At 46.5% G+C, this 19,708-nt stretch overlaps 1 pseudogene; it reads right to left on the bottom strand.

Annotated features, from left to right (window-relative positions):
• Positions 1-1,106: 1,106 nt before the first annotated feature.
• Positions 1,107-8,824, bottom strand: LOC125516712 (annotated as a pseudogene).
• Positions 8,825-19,708: the final 10,884 nt, after the last annotated feature.

The raw sequence follows: 19,708 nt of genomic DNA on the forward strand, positions 1-19,708 counted from the left end.
AGAGTCATCATTGGTGGAATAAGATGCAGCTTTGCGAAACTGACTATCCAATGGACGAATGCCTTCATCAATGACGGCAGGTGCCTTCCTTTTTTCATCAGTTGAGGTAAAGGTCTGCTTGAGGACTTCAATCGGGGGTAGGTAGCTGAGGTGATTCTGAAAATCAACCTTGTAGTTGAGTGAAGACCTTGTTATGAGGAATCTCATAATCCAAGGAGCATAAGGTTTCAACTCAAACGGAGAGAGTGCAACATTTGCCAGAGTCCTCATGAAGAAATCATAGTAATTGATAGGAATGCTATGAATGATGTTGAATAGCAGATTCTTCATGATGCCAACAATTTCCTCATTAGATGAGTCGTGGCCTTTGATAGGACTCATTGTCCTCGTCAGAATGCGATAGACTGTTCTGGGCACATAGAGGAAGTCCTTCACAAGGAATTTGGTCCTTGGGGCTTGACCGGGCTTCAGAGGCTTCATTAGAACGTGCATGTAATGAGCAGTGAGTTCAGGTTCTTGGTATAGGCAGCGAGCTCCTTCACTGGGTGGACTGATGGGCGGGGCGTGAAGTAATTCAGAGGTCGGTGCCTTATAGTGAGTGTTATCGGTCATCCAGTCCAAGACCTAGGTGTTGATATCTTCAGGATCACCTGTGATATGCAGTGTAGCATAGAACTGAAGAATAAGCTCTTCATTCCAATCAACAATGTTAGAGCAAAAGTTGAGGAGGCCTGCATCATGAAGCACACCGAGGTCAGGAGGGAAACAAGGCAACGATTCCATGTCCATGTGAGGAATATGCTCATGGTAGAAGATTTTGTCCTTGTTGAAAAGCAGTGAAGAATAGAAGTTGGCCTGGCTTGTAGTCCAGAAACGCTTCCTCCTTAGACGAGCAGAGTCATAATTATTGTAGTCAGTGAAGAATATATGCTCGCCAAAGAAGTCATCATCCTTGAATTTTTGCTTCTTCGAGAAGGGATCCTTTGTCTTGGGGTGAGGAGTGTCAGTCAATTGCATCACAACCTCAGGGATCTCGATCTCAAGTTCCGCAGGCTGAGGAATTTCAGGTTCTTCTTCAGTGGCAGCCTGGGACTTCAATTGTTCATTTACATTTTCTTCAGCACTACTGGCTGGAATTTCATTTTCTTCTGAGCTGAAGAATGTGATGCAGTTGATGTCTTCCTTTTCTTCATAGCTGCACACTCTGCAGCCTTGGTCTTCTTCACATCTGATGCAGATGGATGAATAGGAGTTGGTGTAGTCGCAGGAGGAGCAGAGGAATTTGGTTCAAGATCTTCAGGCACAATTGATGCAGTTGCCCTGACTTCTTCATTTTCTTCAGGCACAACACTAGAGGTTGCCCTGACAATTTCTTCAGCAGCTGGAATGTAGTAATCAGCCCTGGAATTAGTATTTTCTTCAGTAGCCCGAGAGTCATCAGCGGTGCTGGCATTTTCTTCAGTAGGCTGAGCAGATGCAGCAGCCTGAGGAATTTCTTGTTGCAATTGGGCAGCAACAGTGGAGGTGAAGTTGTCAGCGAGTCTCACAAAATGAACCTTGGCTCCCAGCCAATCAGTATGGTATGCATCAAATTCATCACTGAGTTTCTTGATCTCAGACTGCATATTGACGAGTTCTTCAGTTGTCATAGAGACAACGTTTTTCTTCAGGAAGCGCTCCTTTGTGTACCACACTTTCTTGATTTGTCTGGCCTTTTCAAATTTCCATTTCTCTTCTTGAATGAAGTGAGTAAACATATGACTTTGGCTAGGAGTCAACTTGAAATCAGGCATGGGAGTGTTGGGGTCCTTGTGCCAGAGATCAATGTAATCAAGGATCAACTTTGGATCCAAAAGCAGAGGCACACTTGTGCCTTTAGCTCTAGCGGCCATGACTTGTCTGTCCCTGATGATTTCAGCAAGTTCTTCATCATCAGCTTCGTCTTCATCAGACGGTACTTGAAAAGCGACCTGCTTATTTTGAGGACTTGGTCGAGAACCTCGTCCAACAGTTTCCTTGGTCTTCAACAGAGTGGGACTAGTTGAAGAATGCAGTGGTGCTGAGGAACTAGCAGATGCTCCTGAGGCAATAGAGATGCCTGGTGTCCTTTGGCACGTGGCGAGATGCATAGGTGCTGAGGATTTGGTCGGAGCAGCCGAGGACTTTGGAGGAGCAGGTGAGGGTTGAGGAATTTGTCATGAGGGCTTTGAAGAAACTGGCCGTGAGGGCATAGCTGAGGAACTTGGCCGAGAGGGCATTTGAGTAGAAGCACTTGGCTTATGAGCCAGCTTCTTTGGCATAGCCTTCTTGGGCTTACTTGCAGAGGCCTCAGCAGTGGCAGCAGCAGCAGAGTCTTTATTGAATTTCCTCACTGCTTCCTTAGCAACTCTGGCAAGCTTGGCCTGGCGCTTGGCCCATTCATCAGGATAATCCTCACCACGCTTGAGGCTGGTGGGATCAGCTTCTTGGCCAGGTGCCAACAGAGGTCTTGGGCATGGAGGATGAAGAGTGAATTTCTTCATATACTTGGGAGTGACATATCTGTATTCCCTCCATTCCCGTGCCCATCTCCTCTCTATTCTTTGGATGCGCACTTTGCGCTCATTCTTGGTTTCCTTTCCATGAGTGGCCTCATCAGGAGTGCAATAATCCTTGTATATATCCTCAGGGATTTCAAACGCAGTGTTGACTTCTAGCCTCTTTCCTCCCTTCCGAGGTTTCTTGCTATCTGCCATTTTCTTCAGCTGAGGGTTTTTAACAATTGAGTTCTCTGAAGAGGTATGCAACTTTTCTTCGAGGAACACTGCAAATTAGTTAAGTTGATGAGAACCTAATGATTCAGCAGTGGACATGAATACCTGTGAATAGAGTATAGGTGTGAAGAATTTGGAGAGGTCATATGTGTTCTCAGAAGTTTTTGCAAAAAAGAACAAGTTTGAGGAAATTGACCAGATGAGTCTTGAATAATTTCACTAAGCATTCTTTGACTTAGGTTCCAGAGTTGTACAGATTTGAAAATCCATACAATTGAGGAATCTTGAAGAAAAATGTTGCTTAGAGAAACAGATCAAGAATAGATGATATGTGAGGTGTTTAGTGTGTGAAGAGTTGAGGAATAAACACCTTTTGAACATTTTAAGAAAACATCATAATAACAAGGGTAGTAAAAGTAACTTTTAATTACCCTTGACGAAGAACACGACGAACTAGGAAGTGTAGATTTCAAGCTCGTCGGTTCAAATCTTCCACGCCCTAACTTGGCTAACGAAGACAGCTACGGCGACGGCGGAGTGAAGAAATCCGCCTCCGGCGTGAGTATGGCGGCTACGAGGTCGAGACAGTGAAGCTCTTCCTCACCGACGATGATGGAGGTAGCGGCGGCGCTAGGGTAGGGAAGCTTGAGCGAGGGAGTGAGATCGAGCGGAGTAAAAGTGAAATGAGGAAGGGAGAGGGGTATTTATAGCTGAAGTAAAAAAAATGCTCGCCCGAGGAAATAGGACCAACGTGCCCCTGACCTTTCTCATTCGCTTGACATGTGTCACCCACGTATAGAGAGGTGACGATCGTGTGCAATCGTGGGTGAATAGATAAACATCGCATAGAATGCGGAACGGTTTGAGCGGCAAAGCCGAAAATTTAGATAAGATAGGTTTTAAAGTTCCGTTCGCGATTTCTTCAGATGACAAGAACGCAATGAAGATTTTGAACGAGATTCAAATATAACGCACATGAAGAATTTGTGAATAAACTGGGTTGAGTTTAGCATAGAGGGGGAAGGGTCCGATCACATTCACTTAGCAGAACAAGCAACTTGAAGAAATAGCAATAAGTGAATGGTGTAAAGGACATAAACTCACACACATATATATAGCCAATGAAGAAAAACGACGGAAATGGTGAAGACAATGCAAGTTGAAAAACAACTGAGGAATTTCAAAGAACTGAGGAAAAACTCAATTGAAGATTTTCAACATTTTGTGGTGGCGTGACCCACCGTATAAGAATGACGATTTCAGACACATCGTACAATTGTCGTAGGGTTCTAAGATTCTTCGTTAATTTCTTCACACTTAGAGTGTTATTCTTCATTGATTTAAGAAAAACGTTTCTTCATGTGTTGCACATCTAAGTCATCAATTTTGCATAAGTGTTAGGATGAGTGTCCTTTTCAAAGAACATTCGAAGATTCTAGGATATTTAGCTCACACCGCAACTTGCTAAATCTCTTCTCATCCAAGGGCTTAGTGAAGATATTGGCTAGCTGTTCTTCAGTCTTCACATGCTCAATAGAGATGTCGCCCTTCAACACATGATCATGAAGAAAATGATGACAAATCTGAATGTGCTTTGTCTTTGAGTGCTGAACTGGGTTATGAGCAATCTTGATGGCACTCTCGATGTCACAGTAGAGTGGCACATTCTTCACGTTGACGTTGTAGTCCTGAGTGTTTGCTTCATCCATAGTAGTTGAGCACAGCAAGAACCAGCAGCAATGCACTCAGCTTCAGCAGTAGACAGTGATACGCAGTTCTGTTTCTTCGAGGACAAACAGACCAAAGATCGTCCAGGAAATGGCATGTGCCAGATGTTGACTTGCAATCCACACGATCACCAGCATAGTCAGAGTCTGAAATCCAATGAGATCAAAAACCGAGCCCTTGGGGTACCATAATCCAAGTGTTGGTGTGTGAGCTAGATATCGAAGAATATGCTTCACAGCCTTATGGTGTGATCCTTCGGTGTAGCTTGAAATCGGGCACACATGCAAACACTAAGCATAATATCTGGCCTAGATGCACATAAGTACAATAAAGAACCAATCATGGAGGCGGATACACCTTTTGATTCGAAGTCAATACATTTTTCATCAGTGCATAGATGACCATTTTTGGGCATATTTGACTCCTTTGCAATCTTGCATGCCGAATTTCCTCAATACGTCCTTGAGGTATTTCTCCTGAGATATGAATATGCCATTGCGCTGTTGACGAATCTGAAGACCTAAGAAGAATTTCAATTCTCCCATCATAGACATTTGATATTATTCACCCATCATATAGGCAAATTCATCACTGTAACGTTGGTCAGTACAGCCGAAAAGGATATCATCAACATAAATTTGGCACACAAACAATTCACCATCATAAGATTTAGTGAAAAGAGTTGGGTCAAGTGAACCGGATTTGAAGTCTTTCTTCATGAGGAATTCCTTCAAAGTATCATACCACGCCTGTGGGGCCTGCTTGAGGCCATAGAGGGCCTTATTGAGTCTGAAGACTTTGTCAGGATGCGTTGGATCTTCAAAACCTGGGGGTTGAGCAACATATACTTCTTCCTCAAGCTTACCATTGAGGAATGCACTTTTCACATCCATTTGATATAAGATGATATCATGATGGTTAGCATAAGCAAGTAATATGCGAATAGCCTCAAGTCTAGCAACAAGTGCAAAAGTTTCATCGAAATCAATTCCTTCAACCTGTGTGTAGCCTTGAGCAGATTCTTCATGTTCTGGAATGACTTCTTCAGTAGATTCTTCAGTAGGAATGACATCCTCAGTAGCCTTGAACTTAATAGATTCCTTAGGAGGTATTTCGTCCGTCACAGGAGGTAGGTGTTCTCTTTGCGAGCCATTAGTTTCATCGAACCGCATGTCTACAGTTTCAACAACCTTGTGGTGACAGGTGTTGAAGACTCTGTAGGTGTGCGAGTCCTTACCATAACCGAGCATAAAACCTTCATGTGCTTTCGGTGCAAATTTAGAACTGTGATGAGGATCTCTAATCCAACATTTAGCACCGAAGACTTTGAAATAACTCACATTGGGTTTCTTGTCAGTAAGGAGTTCATATGTGGTCTTCTTGAATAATTTGTGAAGATATACCCTATTGATGATGTGGCACGCAGTATCGATTGCCTCATGCCAAAAGCGAGGAGGCATCTTGTACTCATTAAGCATAGTGTGGGCCATCTCAACAAGAGTCCTGTTCTTGCGCTCCACGACGCCATTTTGCTGAGGAGTATAAGGAGTAGATAACTCATGAGTAATACCGAGTTCATCAAGATAGTCATCAAGACCAGTGTTCTTGAACTCAGTTCCATTATCACTTCTGATGTGCTTGATCTTCACACCAAAGTTGGTTGAAGCCCTCGATGAAAATCGTTTGAAAACTTCCTGCACTTCAGTTTTGTAAGTGATGATATGGACCCACGTATATTGAGAATAATCATCAACAATAACAAAGCCATATAAGGATGTAGCATTAGTAAATGTGGCATAGTGAGTAGGGCCAAAGAGATCCATGTGAAGTAATTCAAATGGTCAAGAAGTAGTCATGATAGTCTTCGCTGGATGCTTGGCCTTGTTCATCTTTCCAGCTTCACAGGCTCCGCACAAGTGATCCTTCTTCGCGAGCGTGTGCAAATTCCTCGTGCCAGCATGACCAAGTCGACGATGCCATAGCCAGCCTTCTGAAGCTTTTGCAAGTAGACATGTAGCAGGTTGTGGTCCTGTAGAGAAATCAACAATATACAAATCTCCTCTCCTAAAGCCTTCGAAGACTTTGGAATTGTCAGCTTCCATGATCACAACACAACGATATTTGCCAAAGACAACAACCATATCAAGATCACAAAGCATTGAGACAGACATGAGGTTGAACCCTAAGGACTCGACAAGCATGACTTTGTCCATGTGTCGATCCTTTAAGATTGCAACCTCTAGACCCAATACCTTGTTTTTGCCTTTCTCAGCGTAGGTGATATGCTTTAGATGTGATGGAGATAAAACAGAGTCCATCAATAAGCTCCTGTCACCAGTCATGTGATTTATACATCCACTATCGAGGACCCACTCACTGGCTTTGGGTTGATCATCCTGCAGATGAATTAGTGCAACTTACAAACTCATATACTTCAGCAGTGAAGAATATGGTATCAATTTCATCAGATCAATTTCATCAAGCAATAGAACAGATAAAGCAGTATGAGGGTGTGAGAAATGAAAATTCATTTCTTCATGATTAGCTCGCGTCCTTTCAAGCACATTTAGGTCTCCAGCAAATTCTTCAGACGATTAAGTTCATCTAGAGACCTGATCCTGCATAAGAGGTTAGTTCTTTTTCTTCACCACCCACATCTGAAGGGGTGGCAAAGAGTTCATCATTCTGCGAGCTCCAAAAGTGAAAGGTGGCATAGATGCCAATCCACTTCGTTTCACATAAGAGGGGTTAGGGTAAGCATAAGAGTAAGCAGAGAAATTCTTCGAGGACTTATGAACATAATGATTTGAAGAATAATGCACATATCCATAATTCTTAGATCTTCCCTGTGAAATAGATAGGTTAGCACGATGATGTTCATATGAGGACTTTGATCCTTTTGAGGAATTTGATCCATGTGAGAAGTTTGGTCCGTATGAGGACTTGGATCCATATGAAGAATTTGATCTGGGGTTCCTATTCTTCATAGGTGGTGTCATGATGACATTCACCTGAAGATTTCCAAGGCACCTTTTGGGAACCCATATTTTCTTCATAGGAGGACCATTCTTGCAGTTAGTGCCAACATATCTAGCAAATACTTCACCATTCTGTGTTTTGAACAGTTTATAATTGGAGTCAAATGATTCATCAGAAGAATATGAAGATTCACATGTAAAGCCAGATAGAGTAGATGGATCCACTGAAGGTCCCTTTGCAGCAACCCATGAGGTTTTGGGATACTGCTCAGGTTTCCAGTAGGTCCCATCAGCATTGAGTTTCCTCTCAAAGGCAATACCCTCTTTCCTAGGGTTCCTGTTGAGGATCTGCTTTTTAAGCACGTCACAAAGAGCCTGATGCCCTTTGAGGCTTTTGTACATGCCTGTCATATATAATTCCTTTAGCCCTGCATCATCAGTGATACTAGCAATGTCCTCAGATGAGGAATTAGTGATAGCAGAGGCAGTTGAAGAATTTGCAGCAATGGAAGTATTTGAGCATTCGGGTGAAGAATTAGCAGTTTCACGTTCAATGCACTTCAAACATGGAGAACCAAATTCATCCTGAGTAGCGCTAATCTATTGAGCAAGTAATGAATCACGCTCCTTCTGAAGATCTTCATAACTCACTCTTAACTTCTCAAGATCTTTCTTTCTTTGAAGAAATTCGTAAGAAAGCTTCTCATGATCAGATAAGAGAGTGTTATGATGACTTTAAAGGGTGTCAAACTTAGACTGAAGTCTCTGAAGACTATCAGCCAAAGCTTTCATCTGATCCATTTCTTCATCCAGCATATCATTGCTTTTATCCAGCATGTATTGAACTTTTTCCAAAGCTCTTTGTTGTTTAGTGACAAGGGAAGCAAGTTTGACATAACTGGGTCCAAATTCATCACCAGATTCATCATCACTGGACTCAGATAAGTAGCATTCAGTTACCTTGGCACCTTTTGCCATAAGACATGGTGTAGAGGATGATGATTCTGGATCGAAGGTCATAGCCTTGCGCGATTCCATGAATTCTTCGAACCAGGGTTCATGGTGAGATCGATCACCTTCATAGACCTCAGAGAGTCGGTCCCAGATGAGTCTCGCATGGCTGAGATGCATAACGTCCCTGAACTGATTTTGTGACAAGATGGAGTAGATGATGTCCTTCGCCGTGAGGTTGAGAAGTGTGTATTTGCGAATATCATCAGCCTCCGCCATCTTGCATAGGTCAGTAAGACCAATCTCGGTGACGGTCCAGAGTTCGCTGTTCATCGCCATGAGGAGCTTCTTCATCATGGCCTTCCACTTGGGATAATCATGACCGTCAAAGATGGGGCAAGTCACAGTCTTCATTCCTGTGGTCGACATAACTAAAACTCCAGGCGGTTAAACCAAAATCACACAGAACAAGGGAGTACCTTGTTCTGATACCAATTGAAAGTGCGTTATATCGACTAGAGGGGGGTGAATAGGCGATTTTTATGAAATCTTCACTGAGGAATTTCAGGGTGAGGAAATTCCTTAGTGAAGAACTACTTGCAGCAGAATAAGTACTCAGAAGTAAACATAACAGAACATGAGCATGGTCTTCATGATGAAATGAAAAACAAGCATAGAGTACAAAAGCGTAAACACAGGATAACACAGGATAAAACAGGATGAAGATAAACAAACTGAAGATATTGAACTGAGAAAATTGAGAAAGTCTTCAGTCAAAGTCTTCAAACAGATATGAACAAGCTCATAACACAGAAATGAGGAAATGAAAGGGTTGAGGAAATGGAACCAGTTAGCTTGGTGAAGACAATGATTTGGTAGACCAGTTCCAACTGTTGTGACAGTTGTACGTTTGGTTAGGGCGGCTAGGTATTTAAACCTGAGGACACACAGTCTCAGACACCCAGTTCTGAACACGCAGTCCAGAACACTTAGTCCTCACCGTATTCTCCTTGAGCTAAGGTCACACAGACCTTGCCCAATCACTCATGGTAAGTCTTCAGGTGACTTCCAAACCTTCACAGACTCGGTCACTCAGCGATCCACAATTTCCTCTTGGATGCTCTAGACCATGACGCCTAACCGTCTAGAAGATGCACAGTCTTCAAAGGTAACAAGCGTCGGATCCACACAGGATCAATCTCTTCAGTGATGCTCAATCACTTGGGGTTTGTAGGTGTTTGGGTTTGGGTTTTCCTCACTTGATGATTTTCACTCAAAGTCCTCGGAGGATGGGATGCTCTCAAATGACAAGTGTCAGTTTCTCTCGGAGCAGCCAACCAGCTAGTGGTTGTAGGGGGGCGGCTATTTATAGCCTAGGGAGCAACTTGACATGATAAGACATAAATGCCCTTCAATGATATGACCATTAGGTGGGTAGATATTTTGGGACAGCTGGCACATAGCACAACAACGGTCGGAATTTTGAGTATCAAATTCCTCAGGGCTATCATGTTCCTCACCATGTAGGCAATCCGCACTGGCGAATTCCTAACTGCTTAGTCAGAACAAATTCCTCAGAGACCAGAAGAACTTCATCTCTGTCACTGAAGAAATTGACTGAGCTGTATGAGATTTCCAATGGCTTCACTCAAAGGGATTGGTAGGTGTAGGATTTGAGTTGAGCATCACTCGGAAATTTTTTCCTTAGTATTTCCTCAACCCCCTTTAATAGTACGGTGTTTCCTATGACTCAAGAAAGAGAAAATGAAACTACGAAAACAAAAGTCTTCACGCTTCATGTTCCTTAAACGAATACCAAGTCTTCAGGATTACACCAATTTTTTCACTTTCAAAGTCTTCAGAAAGTCTTCAGAAATACAAAGTCTTCAGACAAAGAACTTCATTTTTAGGGGTCGACTTTCTCTGTAAATATCAACCTCCTCATAGACTTATAGACCTGTGTAAACTCACAAACGCATTAGTCCCTTAACCTATAAGTCTTCAATGCACCAAAATCACTATGGGGCACTAGATGCACTTACAAGATGGGTTAGTATGATAAAGAGTAAAACATTCACCTTGGTACTGTCAAGATAAGATTCACAATTGTTTTCACACAATGCCTACTGTACCATATCATTTCTATAATTTATATTGAGCAATATAATCCATGGAAACTAGAAAACAAGCAAACTATGCATTGAAAACATAATATGTCAAAAACAGAACAATCTGTAATGATCTAAACAACAACCATACTCCTGCTTCTCCAAACATTCTGAAATATTAGGACAACCTAGGCAATTTGTATATTAATCTTGTGCAAAAACAATCAATATTTTATCGCACTTCTGTTAAAAATGAAACTTATTTTACTGGGCGCAAAAGTTTTTGTTTTTCAGCAAGATCAAATCAACTATCACTGTAAGCCATCCCAAAGGTCTTACTTGGCACTTTATTGAAACAAAAGCTATAAAACATGATTACTACAGTAGCTTAATCATGTGAACACACAAAAACAGTAAGGATAAATATTGGGTTGTCTCCCAACAAGCGCTTTTCTTTAATGCCTTTTTAGCTAGGCATGATATTCTATTGATATTCTTCCAAGCCCAATTCCGATGATAATTTTATTCATACTCCAAAAGATATAAGTGAAGTTCATGGAGCATTATACAATTAATATAGATTTACCAACATCCAAGCTCAAAATATATAAGTGAAGCACACGAAGCATTCTATAAAGTCATGCTCAAAAGATTTAAGTGAAGCACAAAGAGGATTTTATAAATCCATACTCAAAAGATTTAAGTGAAGCACATGAAGCATTCTATAAATCAATGAAGTACTAACTCATACTAGCATGGTTCACAAAGGAAAAGAAAGGAAAATAAACTCAAAAGACACATATCATGTGAACAAAACAAAAACCGAGGTATACCGATAATTGTTGAAGAAGAAAGATGGGATGCCAACCGAGGCATCCCCAAGCTTAGATGCTTGAGTATCCCTAACATATTTACTTGGGGTGCCTTGGGCATCCCTGTCGGTGTCAAAACCGGCAGATCTCGGGTAGGGGGTCCCGAACTGTGCGTCTAAGGCGGATGGTAATAGGAGGCAGGGAACACGATGTTTTACCCAGGTTCGGGCCCTCTTGATGGAGGTAAACCCTACGTCTTGCTTGATTAATATTGATGATATGGGTAGTACAAGAGTAGACCTACCACGATATCAGAGAGGCTAAACCCTAGAAGCTAGCCTATGGTATGATTGTATGTTGTCCTACGGACTAAAACCCTCCGGTTTATATAGACACCGGAGAGGGTTAGGGTTACACAAGGTCGGTTACAAAGGAGGAGATATCCATATCCGTATTGCCTAGCTTGCCTTCCACGCCAAGTAGAGTCCCATCCGGACACGAGACGAAGTCTTCAATCTTGTATCTTCATAGTCCAATAGTCTGGCCAAAGGATATAGTCCTGCTGTCCGGAGACCCCCTAATCCAGGACTCCCTCAGTAGCCCCTGAACCAGGCTTCAATGACGATGAGTCCGGCGCGCAGTGTTGTCTTCGGCATTGCAAGCGGCATTGCAAGGCGGGTTCCTCCTCCGAATACACCACGGAAGAATTTGAATACAAGGATAGTGTCCGACCCTGCAAAATAAGTTCCACATACCACCGTAGAGAGAATAATATTTCCACAAATCTAATCTGCTGACACGTTTTGGCAACACGACATTATGTCATGGCCCGGTGATTATTCGAACCGTTTCCTTTAACTAGCCCCGCACATAACGCGAGGCAGTTTTTGACACGTCTTGTCAAAGCAGAGATCGTGTTCCCCTTATTACGGGATTCTCATCAATACGGGCGTGGGTAACCCAACCGTGCCATCGATTACGGCGCTTGGGGGATAAGCGAGTTTTACCAGTCTAGTGGGGGCGCATAGTTTCGTCCGCCCATATAAAGGGATAAGGTTTAACCCTTTTCTACCCACGCCTTCTTCCTCCTTGCTCATCCATTCTTGCACACTCGAGCTCCAACACCCAAGTCCACATCCTTTCCCTCAACCTCCTCCAAACATGTCCGGAGCGGGAGGCAAATGGATGGCTTCCTCTGTTACGGAGGGACATATCAAGAAGCTGCGCGGAGCCGGATACTTAGCCGCGAATATCGTGCATCGGCTGCCCGCTGCGGGGCAGATCGTCCCTACCCCGGATCCTCACGAGAGGGTAGTTTTCCTCCACCACTTCCTCCACGGACTGGGGTTTCCCCTCCATCCATTCGTCGGTGTTCTCATGTTCTACTACAGGCTGGACTTTCATGATCTGGCCCCGAACTTCGTCCTCAACATTTCGGCGTTCATCGTCGTGTGTGAGGCTTTCCTCCGCATCCGGCCCCACTTCGGCCTGTGGTTAAAGACCTTCAATATCAAGCCGAAGGTGGTGGGAGGCCAACAAGTAGAATGCGACGGAGCCATGGTGGGCAAGATGCCCAATGTTATATGGCTTGAAGGCTCCTTTGTGGAGACCATAAAGGGGTGGCAATCAGCGTGGTTCTACATCACCGAGCCGCGCGATGCCAAATGGGCGGCGGCCCCCGAGTTTCGATCCGGATTCCCTACACGGCTCACTTCGTGGAAAGAGAAGGGCCTGTCGTGGGGTTCATCGGCGGAGCTAGATGGACTCCAGAAATGTATCCGGAGTATGGCAAGCAAGAAGCTCAAGCTTGTCAACATAGTCCAGGTCATGCTCATCCGCCGGATCCTCCTGTGTCAACAATGGGATTTTAACTTGTGGGAGTTCGACCCGGCCCAGCACCAGACTCTGAGCAAGCTCTTCGATACGACGCACAAGGACATCTGGAAGGTGCTATTCAAGGGCGCCGAGGTCCCTCCTTCTCTCGCCGAGGACCGCGGGCTAAGCGCAAAGCGCCTAGCGCGTTCGGTGAGTTCAATACATCCCGTAGGATATTTATTTCTCCTAGCTTAATCATGTGTCGGGTCTGATCTCCATGCCTTTGACAGGACTGGGTGGAGACGTCGGGGCAGATTAATTGTCCGGCCCCTCTGCCCGAAGACACTGCGGACATTCTCCTGACGGAGATGCTGACTCCGGCTCCTTACAAGGTGCCAGAGAAGACCAAGAAGGCCAAGGGAACCCGAAAGAGTTCTCGACGCCAAGGTTTATCGGACTTATCGTCCGATAACTCCGCGGCGCACTCCTCCCCCAAAGACAAGGAGGAAGATGAAGACACTCCCCCTCCAGTCGGGGGAGACAAGAAAAGGAAGGCCGCCCCAACCGGGGGGGGGGGGGGCGAAGGGTCCAAGAAGGGAAGGACTCTCCTTCCGGACTACTCTACCACCGCTGCCGAATGCGAGGATGAGTGGCTGCCCAGGGCCAAGTCCCTGGGGAAATCGTAAGTATCCGGATACCAGAGTAACTCATATCATTCCTTTGTCGCACTGCTTCTCCTAACGCCGAATTATGACTATGCAGACCGCCACGAGCCCGTATCGACGTATCGTCGGACGGCTCCCTGGGCTCGTCGGATATGGATAGCGATCCACTTTCGACCGCCACCTCCCCTTTCCCTACGGACAACGTCGAGGTATTGTCTCAAGAGGCACCAGCTCGGGGGAGACAGTCTCGGAGGCGCCTCAAGGCGACCTTCCGAACTCTGGGAGCAGAGGGGACAAGGCCCCCGAGGGCTCCGAGTTCGGCCCTCAGCCGAACACCACGCCGGAACCTTTAGCGGTTCCGGATTCGGGCAGGCGTCCTCCTTCCAAGAGGGGCAAGATGCCTATGCCGGTGACCTCTGTCCATCTAGAGGCACCGGACAATCTGCTGGGAGCGCTTCGCAGCGCTTCCATCGACGAGGAGCACCGCACTATTATGAGTGCGGTGGTCCAGAAGGTTCAGTCCGCCAAGAGCGGACTGACTGAAGCCTGTGCTAGCCTTCTAACAGGCTTTGAGGTAAGTGTTAAAATATAGGAAAAATATTACCGCATAGACAATAGCCCCTGATGCTCTGTTCGGTGTTCGAAAAGAAAAGCCGAATAGAGGATCAAATAATACCGCAGGAGTCTAACGTAAGTATGTCTATATGCGTATGCAGGCTTCGCTGCTAGCCTCAGCCGAACTGACTGCGGAGGTCGCCACGCTGAAGCAGGACCTCGAGGGGTCCAAGAAAGAGCTCGGCCTTGCCAAGAGGCAGCTCAAGGAGAACAAAGGTAAGTAGTACCTAGTCTATGGATATGTGTAAAAAGAATGCGATTGCAAAATGACAGGATCATCATGAATTTGCCAGGGGCCACAACCGAAGTGGTTACCCTAAAGCAAGCATTGTCCGAGGCCGAAGATAAAGCGGCCAAGGAGCGCACCGAGCGGGAAAGGCAAGAGGCTCGGGTGGGCGAGGTGCAGCAAGAGCTCCAGGCTCTTGTGACGAAGCACGAGGCATTGGAGCTTGACTCGAAGACGCGAGAGTCTGGGCTTGCCACGGCCCTCGAGAGCGCAAAGAGTGCCAAGGCCGAAGCCCAAAAGGCCCTCCAGGAGATTGACACGATGAAGAAAATAGCGGCGGGTAAGGCATTCTATATGCAAAGCAAGCATGTGAAAGTAAATTACCTACGAAGCTCTCCAGGAGCATTCACAGATTTGCCCCGCAGCGTGTTGGATGCCGCACAGTTTTATCAGGCCGAGGAGGGGAGCTCAACGGAGAAGCTGTTCTGGTCTCAGTATACTGGGACCGAATACCCGATGCCTCTGAGCGACCAGCTAAAGCAGCTGGTCGAGCTACACAAGGCGGCCGAACAGGCCATGAAGGGCCTTATAGTCCGGCTGTGGCCTGGCGACGCCCTTCCGAACAGCTACTTCGGCCTGGTGAGGCAGCTTGTGGATGCCTGCCCACGGCTGGAAGTCGTCAAGCGGTCCGTCTGCATCAAAGGTGCACGCCGGGCTTTCGCCCGTATGAAGGTGCAATGGGCCAAGCTAGACGCCGTGAAGCTGATCAAGGAAGGACCGCCGCAGGGCAAGGAGCATTGCACCCCCTAAATTTATAATGAGGGTGTCCTGAAGGGTGCCCGTCTTGTAGCGGACGAATGCACAAAGGATGTAATATTTGAGTAAACTTGCTCGTGTGATCCTGTATGATGAAAACTTGTTTCATATGCGCTATGCAACGCTTGTTTGAATTTAAAATATTACCTTCTGTTTGGCTGTTTATCCAATCTGAGAGATGGCTAGAGCTCGGCTTCTGCCCCCATGCCGCTAGTGCTGGGGTGTTCGGGATAAACTTGAGCACTCTTGTTCCCATCTTTGGGTCCTTCGAGGGAGGTGCTCAGCGCAGTGAACAAGGCAACCGGACTAATAATGCTTTATCACTCTCACTTAACCATAGAATTCTATAATTTTAAATTTCGGCGAAGCCCCTGGTATTCGGAAGGCCGAATTCGGGGCGCGATACACGCCTTTAAGCCGGACAGGACCGGCTCCTCGCTCTAAGCGGCATAAGTCTTTAGGGACTCGAAACCTCGCCGAACAGCGACCAGTCTCTCGCCTTATCATGACAGTCAGCTTTAGCTTTCTCTACTGAGGTGCTTAGCCCAGCAGAACCGGGGCACAATCGCAGTAGTTCTCCTAGCGCTACCTTAGCCGATACAGCGGAACGTAAGGTACCAAAACATAGGAGCTGGGCAAACCCAACATTTGACCAAAGACATGATTCGGAGCTGATGCATATAATGCTATAAGTTCGGGGTGCCGCACTTGTGAAAGTGTTCGGACTTCTCACACCATATTGTGGGGTACTTAAGCCCCTGGTGTATTGGCCGTACCAAAGTGTACGGTTGCAAGGCGTCATTAATGAACACACATATATATAAAAAGAAGAATGCAATAGTAGTCTTAATGTATGCATTGTTTATTCAAAAAGATGCGTTAAAGCAGAATGATACAGATAGTGCGCTAAGCAAAAAGTAGGACTATGTCCCTTCCAAGGGCAAGATGAGGAATAGTATTAAAGCAAATATTTCACTCGTTATCGTAATCCACCTGGGAGTTCCGTGGTGTGACGTAGCTTTCTGCCTCCTTGGTTGCTGCATCATGTGTTCGGCAATCGTGCTGCCGGACAGAGCTTCCAGAGATTAAAGTCCTGAAAGAGAAAAATAACAAAGCGGGAAGCCCCTAGTGCAGTTTAAGCCGCGTATTGGGGCGTGCCGTAGTTGTGCCCCCTCCCCGCCTGTGCCCATGGTATTTTTAATGCGTAATTATGTACGCGTGGCACGAATTTCGCCGTTTGGCTAGGACTGGGGTGGGGGCCGCATTGCTACGTGAGCTCAGATCGTGCCGGGCGGTCTAGTTGCCGATTACTCCGAGAGCGCTTGAAGGTGTCCGGGTCTTGAAACGCCGAACTGGTGGATTGCCTTGAGAGGCTGCTTTGTGCTTCTGCTGCAAGGGCCGCAGTGTGCTCCTCCGTACGGAGAGAGCGCTCTATGTTTGCATTAACTGTGATGACCCCCCGAGGTCCTGGCATCTTGAGTTTGAGGTATGCATAATGCGGTACCGCATTGAATCTCGCAAATGCGGTTCGCCCGAGCAGTGCATGATAGCCACTGCGGAACGGGGCTATATCGAAGATTAATTCTTCGCTTCGGAAGTTATCCGGGGATCCGAAGACCACTTCCAGTGTAATTGAGCCTGTGCAATGGGCCTCTACACCTGGAATGACGCCTTTAAAGGTCGTTTTTGTGGGTTTGATCCTTGAGGGGTCTATACCCATTTTGCGCACCGTGTCCTGATAAAACAGGTTCAGGCTGCTGCCGCCATCCATAAGGACTCGAGTGAGGTGAAATCCGTCAATGATTGGGTCTAGGACCAGTGCGGCGAATCTGCCATGACGGATACTAGTGGGGTGGTCCCTACGATCGAAGGTGATCGGACAGGAGGACCATGGGTTGAACTTTGGGTCGACTGGCTCCAACGCATATACGTCCCTGAGCGCACGCTTCCGTTCCCTCTTGGGGATGTGGGTTGCATATATCATGTTCACCGTCGGCACTTGTCGGGGGAACCTCTTCTGTCCTCCGGTATTCGGCTTCCGGGGCTCTTCCTCGTCATCTCTATGTGGCCCATTATCTTTGTTTTGGGCAATTAACTTGCCAGCCTGCTTGAATAGCCAACAATCCCGATTGGTGTGGTTGGCTGGCTTGTCGGGGGTGCCGTGTATTTGGCACGAGCGATCGAGTATGTGGTCCAAACTGGACGGGCCCGGAGTGCTTCTTTTAAATGGCTTTTTCCGTTGACCGGGTTTAGAGCCTTTAAATCCGGCATTGACTATCGTATCCTCGGTATCGTCGCTGTTAATGCGGCGCTTATGTTTATTTCGGCGTGACCTGCCATTGCCGTCCTTGGTATCTGAAGTACCACGGTTCTTTGATATGTTATTACTGCGAGCCAGCCAACTGTCTTCTCCCGCACAAAAGTGGGTCATGAGTGTCGTGAGGGCTGCCATAGATTTCGACTTTTCCTGACCAAGGTGCCGGGCTAGCCTCTAGTCGCAGATGTTGTGTTTAAAAGCTGCTAAGGCCTCAGCATCCGGACAGTCGACGATTTGATTTTTCTTTGTTAGGAACCGTGTCCAGAATTGCCTGGCCGATTCCTCTGGCTGCTGAATTATATGGCTTAGGTCATCGGCGTCTGGTGGTCGCATGTAAGTGCCCTAAAAGTTGTCGAGGAATGCGGCTTCCAGATCTTCCCAACAGCTAATGGACTCTACTGGCAAGTTGTTAAGCCAATGTTGCGCTGGTCCTTTGAGCTTTAGTGGGAGGTATTTGATGGCATGTAAGTCATCACCGCAGGCCATGTCGATGTGGAGGAGGAAATCCTCGATCCATACCGCAGGATCTGTTGTGCCGTCGTATGATTCTATATTTACAAGTTTGAAACCCTATGGGATTTGATGATCCATGACTTCATCTGTGAAGCATAAGGGGTGTGCGGCGCCTCTGTATTGGGCTATATCGCGACGCAGCTCGAATGGGTCTTGCCCACTGTGTTCAGCCCGGCCGGATTTACTTTTACTGTATCCGACGTGATGTTTATCGTCTTGCATAGTGGCGCGCCCTCGTGATCCGTAGATCGATCTTGCATGTTTTGCTTTGTCCTCCAATACGTCTCGCAGGTCTGGCGTATTTCCCCATGCCTTTTTATTTGAATGGCGTCGGGGTGCAGGCTGAGTTTTTGGCTGGAATGCCTCTCTATCGCGGCCACGAGGTGGCCGATCAGCCGCGTCATACGCTTCTTCCTCCAGTCGGGGTAGCAACCTGCATTTTGGATAACTCTTGGAGGGGCGCTCGAGTTTATATTCCTCGGCCACGAGGACTTCAGTCCATCTATCGGCTACCAGATCTTGATCAGCTTGAAGCTGCTGCTGCTTTTTCGTAAGGCTATTTGCCGTGGCCATAAGCCGATGCTTGAAGCGCTCTTGTTCGACGGGATCCTCTGGCACGGCGAATTCGTCATCGCCGAGGCTTGCCTCGTCTTCGGAGGGGGGCATGTAATTATCATCCTCCGCCTCTCCATCTGCCGCTCTCTCAGGAGGGCTGGCTCCTCCATCCTCCTGCTCTAAATCTTGCTGGAGGGGATTGTTGTTGTCTTCAACACTATCCGGACTGTTATTATCTCCTATGCCAGTATCATCACTTTTGCTTTGGCGGGACTTAGAGCGGCGCCGCTGACGTCGGCGCTTGGGTTGCTTCTTGGAGGGGTCATCCTCCGCTGTCTCGTCGCCATTGCCTTCTTTGGGTGTGTCCACCATGTATATATCATATGATGAGGTGGCTGTCCAGTGCCCTGTGGGCAGTGGTTCCTCTTCGTCTCCCGCATCGTCATCCATACTGTCTATGTCTTCGGAGTCGAAGTCGAGCATGTCGGTTAAGTCATTGACAGTGGCTACTAAGTGGGTGGTGGGTGGGCCACGAATTTCTTCGTCGTCTGCATCCCAATCCTGACAAGGAGAGAGACCTTAATGAGTTCAGTATGTCGCCAAAGGGCGAGTGCTGAAAAATATCCGCGGAGGTAAACGCCATGATCGGCGCCCAATCGGATTCGCTAGGAACGGGCGCAAGCGGTTCGGAGTCCGTGGCCGGAGAAAGATCCGGCAGTCTGACAACACGACTCTCGTTGTAGCGACCAGACCTCAAACGGTCCAATCTCTGTGCTCCGGTGTCATCCCTGGATCAGTAATGCTGACACCACACAGTACTCGGACGATTTATAACAGAGTTGCAATCACACACTTA

The sequence above is a fragment of the Triticum urartu genome, chromosome 6 (genome assembly GCF_003073215.2).
Source record: "Triticum urartu cultivar G1812 chromosome 6, Tu2.1, whole genome shotgun sequence".
Classification (NCBI taxonomy): Eukaryota; Viridiplantae; Streptophyta; class Magnoliopsida; order Poales; family Poaceae; genus Triticum; species Triticum urartu.